Here is a 17,126-nt window from a genome sequence, read left to right as displayed (position 1 = left end):
TCAGTTGAACGAATCTTTACCGTGGTGATTGAATATCTCGAAAACTACTATTGTAGTGAGGTTATGTTTTCCAATCTAGTTTTCTCATACCCTAAACTTGATAGACTTGTTTTGATCTTCAAATTCTCGAGTATTCTTCTAGCCTTCTTGATGTAGTTACTTTTTGATAAATTCGAGAGAACTTCTCTATGAAATTACTTACTAAGGCGTTGCGGACTACGTTGGTCTGATTACGTGGTAGGTACGTCACTATGGTACCTCAGAGATGCGTGTTTTACTTTCGAATTTTTGGGAAGCCTTCTTGAAGACCTTGGTAGTAAGTTTTGTCATCGACTACTTTTCACCCTCAGATTAACGGTTAGTTTGAATGATCTACTTGCATTGTCACGGCATGTTGTGTTTATCTGCTTGAAGGAAAAATTTTGTCCTAGCTAAGAACAAGTATGAACATTTGAATACTCATGCAAGCTATTAACACTTTAAAGTAGGCATGCATTCAAAAACAATTCATAAAACCCATGACTTTCAAAGCCTAGTATATAGTGAACCAAAATAAACTCTTTAACAACATTAAATATTAGTAAAGATTTAGAGTTTCTTTACCCTTGAAGCTCATCCTTGTTTACACAAGGGATTCACCCAAGTGGAGGGCCTTCAAGTCACCTCCAAGCTCCTTGGATCCTCCTTGTGTTATCCTCCCTTTAGTGCTCCTTTGAAGATTTGAGGAAATGAGGATATGTTCTCCAAAACACCAAAAGTTTGATGTCTCTAAGTCTCTTCACCAAGGATGTATCTTGTGAAGATGATATGGATGACTTAGGGAAGAAGAGATTGCTAGATGTCCCTTCCCTTAGTGGCCGGCCTCTTGGAAGAAAATGGAGAGAAAATGTTTCACCCAATTTCAACAAGAAAACCCTTAATGAAAATAAAGCTATAAAGTTGAATTTATACTTCATTACAAGTGAGTGGCAAACTTGTAATTAATCCAAGTTTGCCCATCCACCCTAATGGCCGGCCTCTTTGATGTTATTGGGCTATTTGCCCATTTTGTTTTAGTTGTCATACAACTTAAACATAATGGGTCTTTTGGACCAAAACGCTTTTGGGCCCCGAAACCCAAAACCAACATATAAGCCCAACATGAACCTTTCGTAAAATTAATTAACTAATTAATTAATCTTGACCATTCTACAATTAAACCATTTAATTGCTTATCCATTTCATTTGATTTCTTCACATACATCCTTACTCGGTGTACGATCCATTAGGTTCCAATTAACGAGGCAGTGGGCGATTGTTACTCTTAACGATCGATTGTGAATTGAAACCACATTTCAATTCTCCCTTTATTGATTAGTGTTTGCTAACCATTAGGGCTTCCACAAACCATGAGTGACACCTAGCAGAATATCATGGTTACCCAAGCTAAGTAGAATTGGTTGGAGAACCTATCCAGTTACAACTACAATGCAATACAGTCCTTCTCTAACACAATACTCTTAATCACATTGTTTAAGTGATAGTTTGTTTCATGTCTACTATCCAATGTGATACTTTCCTATATGATTCCCTTGAATATGTTTTGGAACAAACTTCCTAAGTCATATTCATTTGCTTTGGCCAAAGACTTTAGAATCATATCTTAGAGTATTCTCCTTCCACCATGGAAGGTTAGAGATCCCTTGTTGTGCATTCATATGTCTACATGACTAGATAGCTTGACCCCAACAATGCCGTGGACACTCCGATGGAATGCCGTTTAACATGATCAAAGATCAAGGACCTAACCATTAGACATCTATGATGCCTCAGGTCAAAGGACTACTTTGCATATTGCAACTTTAGAGTTCATACATGACATGTATGTTCGAACTCTCTTTTGATTGTAGTTCAGTGTACTCGATTACTTTTTCGAGCACCTATGTGTTTGTCTTAGTGTCCAACACCAAATGACTTGAGACTAGTCATACTCACGCTTGAGTCAACATAACACATACTAACCTTAGCGGATTGTCAATGCCCAATTGGCAATCCTATGGCTAGGAACGTTTTAGGAATGAACATAAGAGAATGGTCTCGATAATCTAACTTACTTAGATCACTTGTCTCTTAGATCAAATACATCCCTTGGATTCCCTTATTGCTTAAACACATGATACAATAAATAGTGATTAACAATAAGCTTTGCCCTTCATTAAACATATAAAAGTTTAATACATTAAGTATTCCAAAAAAGCTATTACATCAAATGAGTGGCTTTGTGGGCATACTTCCAACAGAAATACCCGAGGGTGAGTCATACTTTTGTGAATTCTGTCAGAACACCGCTGGATTCCTCGTGGCCACCAAAGCTCTGCTAATTAGAACCTGGAGGGGCGCAAAACAAAATTGAGTGGGTCAGTAAAACAAAGTTTTTCGAAAACTTTTCATTCAAAACATTTCTAACCCCTCGCTGTAAAACATGTATACTTTCCCAGAAAATAGCATAATAGCATAATACTTTTCATAAATCTCAAATCATCAATTTTTCTCAAAAACCAGAAAGTATGCCATGTTATAATTTAAAAAACAGAATGAATGATGCATCAATGTAACAGGTGAAATAATGAATTAACCGGAGACCCTGCAGTTGGTCCTGTACGATTAATTCTATAGCTCAACATCCAATCCAACCGGAGTCACCTCGGTGACCTGTACGGCATTACACTGCATGTAAATCGGAACTACCTGAAGTAGTCTGTACGACATGAATGGTCTAATAATACGCTCTAGTGCTTCTCTCATCAATCATCTGTGCACATAATCTAAAGTCACCTACTAGTCGGAACCACCTGTAATGGTCTGTATGACTAGTATGTCGGAACCCTCTCATGGTCTGTACGACATGCACCTACTTGGATCCAAGGTGAGCATGCGGTGCGGGTGAATAATAAAAGCACTAACACCATGATTGCAGGTTATGAGCTATCAACATAATACACATCATCAATGATTCACATGAATAACATAAAACTCACCTGATACTCACCTGTGCGTCCACAACACCAATTCACATATATATATGCATCAATTATCAATTCATATAACTCATATCATTCATATCATGCATGCATGGCATTTTAGAAACATACTTTCATTAAAACTCAATTTCTGGGAATTTCAATAGCATATAGGTATAAACAAAAAATACTGCCCACTCACCTGGAGTTCGCCCTACAACTCCCTAGCACCACACATCAAGGCGTCATGACGATCGCCGCCTAGAACAATAATCAAATCCAACCTCAGAAATCATATCGATAGAATATATAACTTATATAAAACACGTCACTACGTAGTTCGATCCGGAAGATTTGCAACTCAGATTTCAAATCCATAACTTCCAGAGGTCCACAATATACCTCTAGGACATCATCCTAAAATTTCATTACCATCCAACGGTCGGATCTCCGTCAATTTCCAAAACCAAGTGATGGTTAACATTCTATTTTGTGAACTTACAACTCCAATTCCGGAAGACCCGTAAATCGGATTCCCGATCCGTAAGTTCCGATAATCCTCAAATATAACGTATTACAATGTATCAAAGTTTGGTGACGATCCAACGGTCAGATCATCAATTCACATTTCACCTAACCACGAATAGAGATGAACTTAGGTTCAATTACTCAATTTACGTCCATCAATTATCAAAACTGAACCTATAACCTTAAAAACATGCTAAGAATGACATTGGAGGGCCATTGGCCACGCGCCGCCTCACGGGCCGCCGCGGGTGGTGGTTGGCCGCCTCGGCTCGCCGGAAAAATCCAACTTTTTCCAAAACTTTTCAAAAAATACAGAATTGAAGATCTCAATGAGTAGAGTAAACTTTATACCTGAAGTCAAGGCCAATTTGGCTTGGAAGCACTTCAATTTCACCAAAACCGTGAAGAACCCTAGAATTGGGTGTTTTCAATTCGACCTTCAAATCAACTCCACTGTCCAATTCAATGCTTGGGCTTTGTTCCAGGTCCTAAGGGGATGCTATGGGTGTTAGAAATTGAAAGAAAACGTTTCAAGTTTTGAAGAAATTTCACACTAAGCTACCGCACACCCCTCACGGTTTTAATCAAATTTCAAGGCCAATCTCCTTGATTTTTGGGGTGTAATAGGAAGAGAGAAGATCATAGAAGGTTTTCCAAGTGATGGATTGATGTAACTCACCGGAAAAATGACGAAATTTCACGGAAATGGGTGAAGAACACCGGCGGGTCGCGCGGGTACGCGGGTTGGGGAAAACCCGTTTCTTCCTTCTCTCATCCGCTTCTCGCCCTCTCTCCTTTCCTCCTTTCCTTCCTCTGGTTGGCCAGTCAGCTTCCTCTCTCCTCTCCCCATTCGGCCTCTCCTTCTTATTCTCCGATTGGGAAACTTTGCCCAATCTCTCTTTCTCTCTGTTTTCTTTTTTCCTCTCACGCACACATACATACAAAACTTTCTTTCTCTCATCCCAACCTTCCATTTCAAATTCCTTTAATCTGGGCCATCCAAATTTTAATAATAAAATTTATAAAATGCCCAAACTTCAAAATTTAAAATCTTATTCGTTATAACTCCAAATCACGAACCGTCTGCGCCCACGCTTCCGTAGTGACGAGTACTACGAGGATATGTCAAGAAAACAAATCTTAGATTGCACGACACAACGATTAACCTCGAATAATGCGCGTACCTCAATGGGCATTTTTATAAAATCCTTTATTAAAACTTTAAAAATTCTTAAAATTAGGGACGGACTGTCACAGAATTTAGTAAGATCCCAAAGTAATGTTTCTATTTTTCTTAATTTCAATGATAATGAATTTTGAAAATGTAAGAAATCAGAAGAAAGAAAAAGTGAAGAAATAAAAATTTGATTGGCACAAAAACTCTATCCAAAGCTTTTATAAAAGTTGTCTCCCTGAGCGGCACGTGTCATCTTACCCTCCTAAAAGTAAGGATGGAAACCTTTAAGTTGCACTACCCAACTTTTGCTCTCTCCACAAATTTAGCTCTCTTTCTCCCCTGCAAAAATGGCTGTAGCTCAAATCTCCGCGTCTCTCTCCCTTTCCATCTGAGGCACTCTCTCTCTCTCTCTCTCTCTCTCATTGAATAGTAAATTTATATTCTTGTAAACATATTGAAATTTCCATATGTAATTTGTTTGAAAAATTCAGCAGATGCAAGTGGAATTAGCTCACCAGCAGCAGCAGGTCCTGCTCGGCTTCCCCTTTTCAATTCTGCTAGACTTGGGACGGCCTTTGCTACTGGTTGTCCCCTTAGTAAGCCCTTCACTCTTTTATCTCTGATTAGTTACTTAAAGGGGATAACTATTTTCTTTCCATTACGTGAAATTTCTTTTTAAGTAAGGGTTCTTAAGTGTGACTCTCGCTAAAAACAAATTTAAATCATATTATTGCTGGTCTATCCTAAACCCAATCTTTCTCTTAATGTAAATAATATCATTCCTTAAAAAAATGAGTTTTCGTTTTTAGTTTTAGTTTTAGTTCTAGTTTTTTTAAATAAAAAACAAATACAATTATTCAAAGGTTATTATATCAACACCCCATAAATTGTTGAATAAGCTACACATACTTAATACTCCTCACATTTGCTTTTTCACTTAAAATTATTTTAATACACCCCACATACTTTTCCATAATACCCCACACCCCACATTCTCAATATACACCTTATATTTTGTACATACACCTCACATCTTCTATACATCCCACATTTCTCAATATACTCCTTATATTCCTCCACAACAACACATCCACAACTGCAAGATTAATGCGATTAATTACTAATCTATGATCTTTCATGTTCGATTCATTGCCATATGACTTGAATGATCGTTCGCTTACATGTTAATGTAGTGGTAAATACACATTTCGATGACTAATTAGTTTTGTGTGATTAAGTTTTATGATTTTCTATAATTATAAGAAATTGATGTGTTGATAATTTTTTTTGAATCACTTGCCTTTGGTAAGTAACTAATCGATTTTATTTTTAATCAATTATATGAAATGCTTCAAAAGTTAAATTTTGAGTCATATATTTTGTTGTTTTGTAGATTAGCATAATAGCATACCTAATTGAACTTAAAATCATGGTTTTTTGAACATTTTTATTCGTGGTTTTTAATGTGTTATTATAAAGAATAATCTATACTGGGATTTTCTGATTCCAGAGGATAAACACCAACAAAATGCAAAGTGAAAGAGACACTAGAGATGGTGTTTCTTGGTCACGCGGATTGTTATATAGTTTCCAGGGATTTGGGTCCAGAAGAAGCATGTTCCCTAGCCTTTTTGGTGGAAGGGATCCATTTGGTGATCCCTTCTTCAGTCGCCCGATTGGTAGCATCTTCGAGTCTAGTATGTTCGGTCCAAGTTCCCGTTCTAGTGATACACCGGAGAGTGGTAGAGCCAACAAAATATCAGTAGAAGAATTGAACTCTGATGATGAGGGAGGGGAAGACAAAGTTACTGGGGATGAAAGAGATAACATTGGAAAGCAATCAGTTTTAGGCAAAGAACCATCTATTGAGCATCCAGATGATGTTTTTAATTTCAATGGTTAGAGTTTTGTTCAACAATGAAGGGTGGGAGGATTTTGATAGTTGATAAGATAAATAATATGCTAAAATGATTTGGGGTGTATTTAGAGATTTTTATTTTATTTTTTTAAAACCTAATAAGGTCAAAATTGTCATTGCATAGTGGGATAAATAAGTTATTTAATATTAAATTTTAATGTGGGGTGCATTCAATATTTTGTAGGATGCTAATTTAATGAAAACGTTTTCAGTTTTTTTTTAAATTTTTTTAAAGTGAACTGAAAGCTAAAAACTAAGAACTGGAATAGTCATCAAAGGACCCTAATTTTTATCATTGCTGGCAAGAAAATATTTTTATTTTTTGGATCAAGTGTAAATGGATGATGTGGGTCAATTAGGTTTTATGCACATTTTGAGGAACATTTACTGTTGAGGATTTCGGCTTTGCTCTATTCAGTTATAAGAAGAGCGTACCAACAAAGGAATGCTGCATGTAAATCGATGCCAATTTCCATAAGGTGTGAGCAAAGCACCAAGGAGGGAGGTTTGGATGTCTAGCTTGGCTGGCTTGCCATGATTTGCTTTGCTGTGGCTATAGGCGTTGAGGTATCAACCGGAAAGGGACTTCTCGAGGTATGACATGTGCTATGAATTTTTAGATCCAATCCAAGATCGTCTATTTACTTTCAGTTGCATCGGTGCTTATGGGAATTAGTATTGGTTTCTATCGACTGAACCAGTAGCTTTCACCAATGATGATTTCAGAAGTACATCAAAGATATTGAAATGGGTAAAAGTTTTCATTCTTGCATCGTCTTGTAAAAATTATCTTTGATGTTGCTTTAGGTGTCGTTTTAATAGTGTAGGAAACTTACTGAACCCGAACCCCCAACTAGAAGTAGCGTCTATAGATCATTGTTAGAATAAAATTGCTAATACTTGAGGGAATAGAGAACTCAGTTAAAAAGTTGTCAATTTGAGTGGGGGGTGTTTCCTGTTAAACTATTAGACCCAAGAACTTGATTAAGTTGCAGCAATCACAATCAAACAAAGCAGAAAGATCTTTTCCATATAAAAGTATTGCGATACACTAACCTGAAGAACCTTCACCCGAAGATGCCATGAATGCTGCAAACTTATCTCAGTGCACAGCAACTCTTCTCCTCTGTCAGATTATCTCAAGCTCTAACCAAGAATAGGGCTTAGTTCCAAAGAGAGCATTAACCTGTGAGAGCAGAGATCACAGTATATATATACAAATATGTATCATCTTCTCATAACATAATAAGGATTCCTATTAGAATCCTCATAGAAAACAACTTATGTTTTCTAATACATATCAGCTTAATGCCAAAACGGAATCCTTTATAAACAAGAATTAGCATACATCTTCTCATAAGGTTTTCTTATACCAATTGGACTTAATCACTCACTGTCAAAACATCCAATCTCATGTTCACACTCTTACATTTCCTACATACCCAAGCCTCAGGGTTACGATGACCATTCGTTTCAATTGTGCTTGTTGACATAGTGAGCTGTTTGCTTCCTTGTCACTGGCTTCTGCAATCTCCTATCCTGATGATTTATTTATTTCCAACTCTACTGGTTTGGATATGCCATTGCTTATGCAGATGTCTGTTGTCAATGACTGTCTAATGCACTAAAGTTTTGAAACTTCAGCTCCCTCTAGGGACTTTGGTGCTGGGAGGCTCTCAAGTCGACGATGGGAATTGTTGTCTGTGTATTGGTTGATCACTTGAAATGGTTCCCAAGTACTCCATGTGTTTCATCCCTTGGAATGTTGTACTTGAAATAAATAGCCTCTTATTTAACTGATAATAAGCTCAGAAGATTTCCGTTTTACCACGTAATACTCAATGAGTTCGAGCTCTTTGACATCGTTCCTCGTGTTCTTTGTATGTTATTTTAAATAAATAGGAAGCAACCACGTAAATAGAATAAATCCAGTCTCAAAGAATTTCCTTACATTATAGTCAATTGGTCATCAAAGATTCCTTCATCTTAAGGACTTATGTTCTCAGATCTCAACGAGTACAAAATATAGTAAGTATTTCGTTTTGATTGTGATAGGAGCATATTTATGCGGCTTAGTTAGCTTGTTCTTGTACATTTATGTTGTTGTTTCTTAGTCAATTATGTATTTTTAAGCTATTTTCATGTGTTTGTAGGTCCTAATAACAAAGTTGGCAAGAAAGTGCATTTTGGTGCATGTTGGAGCATTTTTGAGCCAAGATTGGATAGTGCAAGCATGGAGACATGAGGATGGACGTTTTTGAAGATTAGAAGGCTGGAAATCAGCATATGTGTGTGCAAATGTGTTGATTTTGGGTTGAAATGGTGAAGAGCATGTGTGTGCACATGCAAAGACAACATGCATACACACACATGCAAACTGCACGGCACATGGGCAAAGAGAAAGGCACACCATGGACAACTTGGCATGGGCAGAAAATGGGTGGATTAGTGGCTGAAATGATGAAGAACATGTGTGTGCAAGTGTAACAGCTGGTACACGTGGAAATAAATAGAGAAAACAACAAGAAAGGCAAGGCATGGGCAGCAGAAAATAAAGAATGAAGGAGTGGAAATGATGAGTACATGGACAACACAAACATAGGAAAGAAAAGCACGGCATGGGCAGAAATTGGGTTGATTTGTGGCTGAAATGATGAAGAGCATATGTGTGTGTGAGTGTAACAACTTGTAACAAGTGGAAATGATGATTAGATGACAGCAAACACACATGCAAAGACGAAAGAAAGATGGACAGCCACATTCACAAACACATTCAGCCATTATTCCTTCCCCTTGCCGTGATTTATACCTATTCATCCACCCACTACACCCATTACATTCACTCATTACAACTCCATACACCCCTCTCCCTAGCCTATAAATACATCCACCCTTTACCATAACTAGAATTTCCAATTTTCCCTAGCCGTGAGCACCTTACATTCATCCATATATTCCCACATCCTACAAACACATACAAATCCATTCCCTTGCCGTGGCACTCATCCAACCAAAAATCAAACACAAATCCATACAATCCATTCCCTTGCCGTGGCATCCATCCAACCTAAATACATTCAAAACCTTTCCATAAATCCATACACATCCTTAGATACTTGTACTACAACAAGGTGGTGAAAACGAATGTCATTCGCGTTTCAAGCTTGAAACTTTGGAGCATTTTAGGTGTACTTCGTTCTTGCTTTCAATATCTACTTTGTTATTTTCTGATTTTGTTGTAATTATGAGTAACTAAACCCCCCTTAGCTAGGGGGAAATTCAAAACCATGAACATACTTGCAATATGATTTGATTACCTTCAGTTGTGATTTCATAAGTTGTGAATTCAATTTGTTTAGCTGCTTGATTGTTAACTTATTCGTGTATGTTTATTAAGAGTGCACACTTAGTTGCATGCATGAATATGATACTAGAGTATAAGGGAGTTTCACCTAATAGTTACAAACTTATATTCACAAGTAGTGGAGGTCGCTTATAAACGATCGCGTTAAATGAATTCTTGGCAGGAGTTTCATGCTCATCATAGTAACGAATGCCTCGTCAATACTTATAGTTTTCATAATGCTTAATGATCTTTGATTGTTTATTTATTGTGCTGTTCACGTAAAGGACTTTTGAAGAATGCTTGAATTGTTGTATGCGCTTTCCCATCTAATTCAATAACTTAATGAGAACTTGAAAGTTAATATAAGCGAACTTAATTAACCTAGGGTGTTGAGTTTCATGATTCATCGAAAGAACAACTGAAAATTGGTTTATGTGCAAGTGTGTCATGTGTGGAGAAAAACTCTCTAGCTAGCCCATCATCCATAGTTTACCCAAATTCGTCCAAAATCTGTTTTAGCTTACAATCTGTTTGTTTTGTTTTCAAATTTGTCAAAATCCAATTCCCCTTTACTTTAAAGTGTTTTATTAGTCAAAATCTGTTTTGATTTGTGTTTTTAAGTGTCTTGAGTCAAGTTAGAACCTAATTTCGTCCAAACCCATCCCTAGAGTCAGTTTAGAGTCTAATTCATTGTTTTAAGCTGTTTTGAGTCTTTTAAACTAGTTTTGAGTCTTTTTAGTTTGTATTGCTTCTTTTGAGTCTAGTTTGGTGTTTTAAACTTAATTCTACATTTTAAGTCAGTTTTAGGTGTTTTAGCAATCCCTCCTAATCCCCGGCCTAGTTCGTAATTTGTGTGTTAAGTTAATTTTCGCATCAAATTTTTGGCGCCGTTGCCGGGGATTAGCAACATTGCTAATCCCTTGTTATTTCTTTTTTGTTTATTTTCGTGTGTTTTTATGTTAGTTACTGATCTTGTTTGTTTTCTTGTTTTAGGTACTAGTTTATGACTCGGAGTTCTCATCCGATTCGTGAGCATATCTTGGATTTTGACGACGATTTTGAGAGGACTTTGAGAAGGAATATGAATCAGCAAGATCGTAACCCACCTACTCCTGAACCTGAGTTTGAAGAACATCCACTTGAAGAAGAGGAAGAAGATCCCAACACGGCAGCGGACAATCGAACAATCAAGGAGCTTTCCGCTTCGGGATTGGACAATGCTGCTCCCCTATGCATCCAATACCCCCTGGCTGCCCTAGGGAAGATGGATGAGTTTGAATTGAAATCAAGTTTGTTGCATCACATTTCTAAGTTCCACGGGATGTCCATGGAAGATCCTAATAAACACTTGAAGGAGTTCGAGGTTGTTTGTTCGAGCATGACCCCTATGAATGTTGATGGGAGCATTATGAAAATGAAGGCTTTTCCCTTTTCCCTCTTAGAAAAGGCTAAAGATTGGTTGTATGAGCTAGCCCCCGGAACTATCACATCATGGGAGAGTATGAAACGGGCATTTTTGGAGAAGTTTTTCCTAACTTCTTGAGTCATTCTACTACGCAAAAGGATTAGTGGCATTCAGCAAAACCAAGGTGAATCCTTTCCCACTTACTATGAGCATTTTAAAACCCTTGTTGCTTCATGTCCACAGCAGCAGATGAAGAATGAGCTTCTTCTTCAATATTTCTACGAAGGGCTTTTACCAATTGAACGCCAAATGCTAGACGCCTCAGCGGGAGGAGCTTTGGTGGACAAAACACCCATGGCTGCCAATACCTTAATTGTTAATCGAGCATTGAATGCTCAACAATATGAAGGCGTTGGTCAAAAGGACACCCCACGGCAGCAAGTGAATGAGGTAAGTTCAACATCCGACATTCAATCGCAGTTAGCTAATCTTACTTCCATTGTGTCTCAGATGGCCGAAGGAATGAGGATGAAAGAACCAAGTGTATGTGGTGTGTGTTCTATCCAAGGACATGCCTTTGAAAAGTGCCCTCAATTGATTGAAAATGGTGGATGGGAAAGCGCCAATGCAATTGAATTTCAAGGCCACAACCAGCCAAGGAATGATCCATATTCTAATACGTACAATCCAGGTTGGAGAAACCATCCAAATTTCAAGTGGAGGGAGCCCCAACAACCCCAACAACAAGGAGGCTTTAGGCAGCAACCTCCGGGCTTTTATACCAAGCAATACGCACCAACACAAGCCCCACAACAACCTGCCCAAAACACCTCAGGTACATCTTTAGATAATGACACACTTCTTAAATTACTCACCAATTTGTCTCAGGGGCAAGAAAATCAAGCCAAAGCAATGCAAAACCAAGACAAAAGGGTGGACCAAATGGAGAAGCAAATTGGGCAGATTGTGGAGTTTGTAGGACAATTCAGAGAGCAAGGTAAGTTGCCTAGTTCGACCGTTGTCAACCCAAAAGGAGGATTCGAATATGCAAAAGCCATGAGTTTGCGAAGTGGAAAACAAGTTGGATCTGATCCCCAACCATCCAATTCACGTTCCAACGAGGTTGAATAGTTGATAATTGAAGAGGATGAGCACAACATTGTTGGAAGTATGCCTACAAAGCCAATCATTTGATGTAATAGCTTTTGGAATACTTATTGTATTAAACTTTTATATGTTTAATGAAGGACAAAGCTTATTGTTAATCACTATTTATTGTATCATGTGTTTAAGCAATAAGGGAATCCAAAGAATGTATTTGATCTAAGAGACAAGTGATTTAAGTAAGTTAGATTAATGAGACCTTTCTCTTATGTTCATTCCTAAAACGTTCCTAGCCATAGGATTGCCAATTGGGCATTGACAATCCGCTAAGGTTGGTATGTGTTATGTCGACTCAAGCGTGAGTATGACTAGTCTCAAGTCATTTGGTGTTGGACATTAAGACAAACACATAGGTGCTCGAAAGAGTAATCGAGTACATTGAACAACGATCAGAAGAGAGTTCGAACATACATGTCATGTAAGAACTCGATAGTTGCAATATGCAAAGTAGTCATTTGACCTGAGGCATCATAGATGTCTAATGGTTAGGTCCTTGACCTTTGATCATGTCAAAGGCATTCCATTGGAGTGTCCACGGCATTGTTGGGGTCAAGCTATCTAGTCATGTAAGCATATGAATGCACAACAAGGGATCTCTAACCTTCCATGGTGGAAGGAGAATACTCTAAGATATGATTCGAGAGTCTTTGGCCAAAGCATATGAATATGACTTAGGAAGTTTGTTCCAAATCTTATTCAATAAAATCATATGGAGAAGTATCACATTGGATAGTAGACATGAAACAAACTATCACTTAAACAATGTGATTAAGAGTGTTGTATTAGAGAAGGACCGTATTGCATTGTAGTTGTAACTGGATAGGTTCTCCAACCAATTCTACTTAGCTCGGGTAACCATGACATGCTGCTAGGTGTCACTCATGGTTTGTGGAAGCCCTAATGATTGGCAAACACTAATTTTAAGGGGAGAATTGAAATGTGGTTTCAATTCACAATTGATCGTTAAGAGTAACAATCACCCACTACCTCGCTAAATGGAACCTAATGGATCGTACACCGAGTAAGGATGAAAGTGAAGAAATTAAATGAAATGGATATGCAATTAAATGGTTTAATTGAAGAATGGTCAAAGTTAATTAATTAGTTAATTAATTATACGAAATGTTCGTATTGGGCTTTTAAGTTGGTTTTGGGCTTCGGGGCCCAAAAGCGTTTTGGTCCACAAGGCCCATTATGTTTAAGTTGTATGACAACTAAAACAAAATGGGCAATTAGCCCAATAAAATCAACATGGCCGGCCATAGGGTGAGTGGATGCAAACTTGGATTAATTACAAGTTTGCCACTCACATATGATGAAGTATAAATTCAACTTTATAGCTTTATTTTGATTTAAGGGTTTTCTTTGAGGCAAAGAGGTGAAAACATTTTCTCTCTTTCTCTCTACAAAGAGGCCGGCCACATAGGGAAAATTTAGCTAGCAATCTTTTCTTCTCTATGTTATCCATTTCATCTTCACATCACATCCTTGGTGTGGAGACTTAGAGACATCAAACCTTTGGTGTTTTTGGAGATCCTTTCCTCACATCCTCAAGGACCAAAGGAGCACAAAAGGGGAAGGAAATCACAAGCAAGATCCAAGGAGCAAGGAGGTGACTTGAAGGCCCTCCACTTGGGTGAATCCCTTGTGTAAACAAGGATGAGCTTCAAGGGTAATAAATCTCTAAATCCTTCCTTCTCTTTAATGTTGTTAAAGTCTTTTGGTTCACCATTAACTAGGCTTTGAAAGTCATGGGTTTTAGAATTGTTTTGAATGCATGCCTACTTTAATGTGTTAATAGTTTGCATATGTGTTCAAATATTCTCACATGTTCTTAGCTAGGACAAAATTTTTCCTTCAAGTGGTATCAGAGCCTAGGTCTAGTTTATGGTGAATCCTTTTGGGTTTTGTGTTTTTCATGGTTTGTGATTTAAATGTTGTAAATGTTACAAGCTTTGTTCTTGCTTTTGAATATAAATTTTGCTAGAAAATTTAGCATCTCAAATGTTGTAGATGTAGTTCATTTAAGCATGAATATTGGAACTAAAATTTGGTGCCATGTATGTTGGGAAATTCGGCCAAATCCAAAGGGTGATTTTTTGGGTTCATGTTTGTCTTGCTAAAAGAGTTTTAAAGTGACTTTTGGAACCCCTAAGTACCCTAGGATGTTAACCCTCTTTTATGTAGTGAAAATTTGAGTTTTATTGTGTGAAAACATTCATGGAGCTCTTATGAGTTTTCATGCATGTTCTTCAATGTTCTTGAGTTTCTTACCAAGAACAAAAAGGTTTGGAGATTTGATTCAAAGTGTTTGGTGTTTTTCATAAAGTTTTGGTTTATTTTGATGGGTGATGGATTATTGGTGAGAGATGATAAATGCTATTAATGTTTCACAAAACATTTTTCTTAAAACCCATGAAGGGAAAATATGAGATTTTATATGGGATTTCTAGTGACTAGCATGCATATACAATTCACAATTTGTATACGAAAGCAACGGAAGCATATCAACAAATATTATCAAAGCTATAGTCATGTAAATCCCCTTCAAGATGCATAGGTTTATGTAAGATGCATCAAAAACAAATTTATATTAGAACAAAGTTTAGGAGTAGTTTTATACCTCTTGATCTAGATCTTAGACCAAGGATGGACCACCTCCAAGCCCTTTGCTCCTTGAACTCCTTGAGCCTAGCCTCCTTCCTTGCCTCCTCCACTTTGTTTAGTATGAGTGCTCCTAGGTTCTCTTCAAGTTTCCAAAATTGAAAACCTCTAAAGATCCTCACCCACTAGTGTAGTGAGAAGGATGAAGGAATAACCAAAGGGGTGAAAAGATGATTAGCTAAAATCCCCCTATGGTGGCCGGCCCTTTGAGTGTTAGAGAGATATTTTTCTTTTTCTCTTTTGTTCTTTTAACACTTCAAAAAACCCTAATGAAACATTTCCTATAAAGTTCCTTTTATAGCCAAAAAGAAACAAGTCAACATTTGACCTTTCTCTCCCTCCTTTGGCCGGCCCCTTTGTGTTGTTTGGGCTTTGGGCTTTTATTTATTTCAAGTCATCCAATGCTTGAATAAAAGCCCAATGGGTTTAGGCCCAATGGGCCCAATTAAACCCGAACGTTTCTTTAAGCCCAAAACGATTTTATATCGCTTTTATGATTTCTTTAGACTTTCTAATTAATCACAACACTTAATTAATCCAATTAATTATTTCCATCATCCATTAATTACTCACTACAAGAGTGTATTGGTGAACAATCGTTTTAGGTTCTAATTAGCAAGGCAGTGAGGTGATTGGCACCAATCCAATTGATTATATTTAATCCAATCACTTAGTGAATTAAAACTTACTTTTAATTCACCTTCTTTTTTGACGACTACATTTAATCATCTAGAAGAACTCACAAGCCATGAGTGACATCTAACCATATATCATGGCTACCCAAGCTAATGTAGAAGTTGTTCGGAGAACCTATTCAGTTGGAATTACAATGTAATTCGATCATTCTCTAAAACAATACTCTCAATCACATCACTAGGGTATGGATATATTATGTCAAACCCCTAATGTGATTATTCCTTCTTACATGATTCAATTGAGTCGTATAGGAACGCTTTCCTTTATTACGCTCGATACTCCGGCCGAAGATTCCAAACTTATATCTTAGAGTATTCATCCTCTCTTAACGAGGATTAGAGATTCCTTGTTGCGCATTCACTTGCCTTCATGACTAAGTGGCTTAACCCCGACTATGCGGTGGACACCCGCGGATGGAGTGACTTTGACATAATCAAAGATCAAGTACTTAACCACAAGACAACGATGATGCCTCAGGTCAAATGACTACTTACATTATTCCAACTATTAGAGTTACTTGCTTGACATGTGAGTAGACCTCCATGCAAGTGCTCTCGTTCGATTGTGTTCAGTGAACTCATTCCCTTAATGAGCACCTACATACTTGTCTTAGTGTCACTACACGAATGGGATGAGACTTTCCATCCTTCTAATTGAAGCGGACATAGTATGTACCGGTCTATGCATTGTCAGTTTCCCTCCGACAATCCTATGACCAGGAACCTTTTGGACATGATGGTTATGTGAAGAAGGTCTCTGTAGTCTAACTTCATTAGATTACTTCTTCAATCGATCCATTGTCCATGGATTCACCATTTAGGACATATATCGTTTATAGAGATAGTCCTAAATAGTATCTTTGCCATTTGATGTATAAGAGTCATCTATACATCCATTTATTGTCCTAAAAGGTTTCTTCCAAAGATTGACTTTCAGGGCATATTTCCAACAACCCATCCCATTCACCTTTATCGTCACCCACTTATTCCACTTGCATATTCCACTTGCATGCACATTTACCACCAAAAACCTTTTCACACTCCTTTTCCCTAATAAAACCGGCCAACCCCAAGTGGGGGTGATTTTGGGCCGTTTATGCAATTACATAAAGTTTTGATACTTTTGTGTTTTTGTATTTTGGCCCAAAAGTTTACGTTTTTACGTTAAGGCCCAAAAACTCTAAAGGACAAATTGTTTTGCTCCTTTAATGATGTTTTTACATTATTAAA

The 17,126-nt window shown here is 37.5% G+C and overlaps 1 long non-coding RNA gene across 1 annotated transcript; it reads left to right on the top strand.

Annotated features, from left to right (window-relative positions):
* Nucleotides 1–6,984: 6,984 nt before the first annotated feature.
* On the top strand, nt 6,985–9,944 carry LOC139188892 (uncharacterized). The gene is made up of 2 exons (XR_011572283.1): nt 6,985–7,216; nt 8,776–9,944. It is a non-coding gene; the product is annotated as an uncharacterized lncRNA (long non-coding RNA).
* Nucleotides 9,945–17,126: the final 7,182 nt, after the last annotated feature.

Source organism: Malus domestica, chromosome 10, assembly GCF_042453785.1.
Source record: "Malus domestica chromosome 10, GDT2T_hap1".
NCBI lineage: Eukaryota > Viridiplantae > Streptophyta > Magnoliopsida > Rosales > Rosaceae > Malus > Malus domestica.
Note: the sequence above shows the minus strand (reverse complement) of the source record. Positions and strands in the feature narration are given on the sequence as shown.